The sequence below is a fragment of the Montipora capricornis genome, chromosome 10 (assembly GCF_036669925.1).
Source record: "Montipora capricornis isolate CH-2021 chromosome 10, ASM3666992v2, whole genome shotgun sequence".
In the NCBI taxonomy this organism is placed as follows: domain Eukaryota; kingdom Metazoa; phylum Cnidaria; class Anthozoa; order Scleractinia; family Acroporidae; genus Montipora; species Montipora capricornis.
In genome coordinates this window covers 9664314-9666813 of record NC_090892.1, presented here as the reverse complement: position 1 = coordinate 9666813, position 2500 = coordinate 9664314, and the positions used below count along the sequence as shown (strand labels likewise).

At 40.5% G+C, this 2500-nt stretch overlaps 1 protein-coding gene across 1 annotated transcript in view; it reads right to left on the bottom strand.

Annotated features, from left to right (window-relative positions):
* The window catches only part of LOC138019159 (uncharacterized), a 14997-nt gene extending 14281 nt beyond the window's left edge, over positions 1 to 716 (bottom strand). Inside the window, exon 1 of the mRNA XM_068865849.1 lies at positions 573 to 716. The gene's annotated coding sequence lies outside the window, so the exon portion shown is untranslated. The remainder of the gene's footprint in view (positions 1 to 572) is intronic.
* Positions 717 to 2500: the final 1784 nt, after the last annotated feature.

Below are 2500 nucleotides of genomic sequence, written 5' to 3'. Positions count from 1 at the left end.
AGAGCAATTATAGAACTCATTATCTCTTGGGTCGACAAATATAATGTGCAAAGGCTTGCCGTGATAAGAATTTAAATTTTTGTTTACCAATGATTTGGAAATTAGTGGCAATGCCTTCTACTATCTAGACAAAGAAATTGATGAATATCGGAAAGCATAAATTGGAGTCGTATTTATAGAAAGTCAGATTGGACACATTTACATTCCGTGGCAACGAAAAGAAGACTGTGATTGCAGGAACGTGTTTATATTCCCTAATGTAAAGTGATGCAAGAAGAGCTCATTTAAATAACAACATTAGAAAATCAAAACGGCAGCTATTTGACAGTGTGATAAGATGTACGATGTAAGAATATTAGAGATGTGACACAAATCTAGTAAAATAAACTACAGAAAAACAATCAGTATAAGATGCTTGTATGTCGTAACAATTAGGCTTAAAGCACGTTACAATTAGAGAAAAGCGTTGCTTTAATTTTGCTTCAAAACTCCTTTGTACGCTAACCTTTGCACCAAGATGTTGTTAACTTTTAATAGGGGCTTTAAATAAACGACCTGACTTTACCACTTACCAAAGATAAACACCTCTTCCCCCTTTGAAAGCAACAGACTCTTTAGCAAAAAATCCACCAAGTAACAACAGACAAGAGCACAACACCACTGAAAGACCTGTTTGCAATCAGGTATGCGTAATAAGAAGTAGCCACTGAGCTAATATTAATCACGAGACAAAGAGGTTGCGAGCAGCCAGCCCCGAGCTGAGCGGGGAAATAGCCCTTGATTGGATGAAAACAAAGAGGTTAAATCCAGCTATAGAACGTGGTAATCAAAACTATAGCACTAAAGCTTGCTTTAATTTAGCAAACGGTTTGTTAAAGGTGATTTAACAACGTAAGAAAGTAATTGAATTCAGAGTTAGCGCTTCGAGCGAACATCGAATCGCAAATCTTTGTTACCTTTCTTACGGCTTACGTCTAATATTTGGTCAACTCGTTTTATAAAACCAAATTCGTTTCGTTTCGTTTGACTCCCAACCGCGACACAGCACCACCGTTTCCTGAGAAACCAACCCCTTTAAAACTAAAGCAGTCACGAAATGTCTAAAATTTTCCAAAACCTCTCTAAAATGCCCGATGAAATGACGAATGGGTTTAAGCGAATAACCTGTGAAATGCTGCCAAAATGTCGGGTGAAACTTCAAATTTCTCCAAAATTCCAAAGATTTTCTTAAATTATTTTTGATATCTAAAATTCCCCCAAAAAATCTGGAATTATGTAGCTACGCCTAAGGCAAGGGTGCCTTGATGTGCTTTGTCTGACTTGTTTTGAGACGAATTCATTTATCCCAATTTATTTCGAACTCATAGCTCTGTAAAATTTGTGCGTAGAAGGAGTTGAAACCATGGCCTTTATTGAAACTTGTCTTTAAAGAAATAACGGGTTGGCTCTCATATACAGGGCTCTGAAATCATTAATCATTACACATATACCGGGAACTGAAATCGTTCATCGTTACTTGAAAGCTGTAACGAACTGAGGGCTAAGGAATAGTAACATAGAGGAACAGTGGGGACAGAGGAAGAGTAGGCAAACGGGAATTCTTAGCACAGAGGAACAGAGGACAATAGGCATAGAGGAACAGGAGGAAAGAAGCTACAGAGGAACAGTCACGGGCACAGAGGAACACTGGGCACCGACGAACAGTAGGCACACATGAACAGTGGGCACAGAGGAATAGTGGGCACAGAGGAACTGTATGCACAAAGGGAAAAGAGGAACAGCGGGGACAGAGGGACAGGAACAGTAGGCACGCCGGAATCATTGGGCACAGAGGAACTGTGGGCACAGAAGAACTGTACTGTAGGCAAAGAGGGAACAGAGGAACTGAGAGACAGTAGGCACAGAGAAACAGTGGCCCGGGGGGGGGGGGAAGGGGGGGGGGAAGAAGGGACAGAGGAACAGTAGGCACGGAGGAACACTTGGCACCGACGAACAGTGGGCACAGAGGAACAGTATGCACAGTATATAATGGATAAAAGAAGCGTCAAAGAAGCGAAAATGAACCAGAAGGCTAAAAAAAAGCAATTTTAATTTACAAGTTAAGTTACCTTGAATTGGGAATGCGGCTGCAAGCTTTTGTTCTAAACTTCAGGGCCCCGTTGTTCACAAGCCGATTAACGCTAATCCCAGATTAAACATTAACCAAGGGCTTTATTTCTTTACTCCCAAATGCTGTTCAACGCTGATATTCGGCAAAACTTTACACTAGAAGAATTCAATCTTGAAAAACAAAAATAAGCAAAAGAAACTTTCACCGAATGTTGAAAACATGAAACAAAGCTTTACGCTAATCCTGGATTAAGTTAATCGACTTTCGAACAACCGGGCCCTGTGTAACGAGCAATTTGCTGACATTTTTCAGGAACAAAGACTCTGGTACAAGAATCAGATCGCACATCCTAATCCCTCCATTTGCGCATAGCCACAATTTCTTGCACCT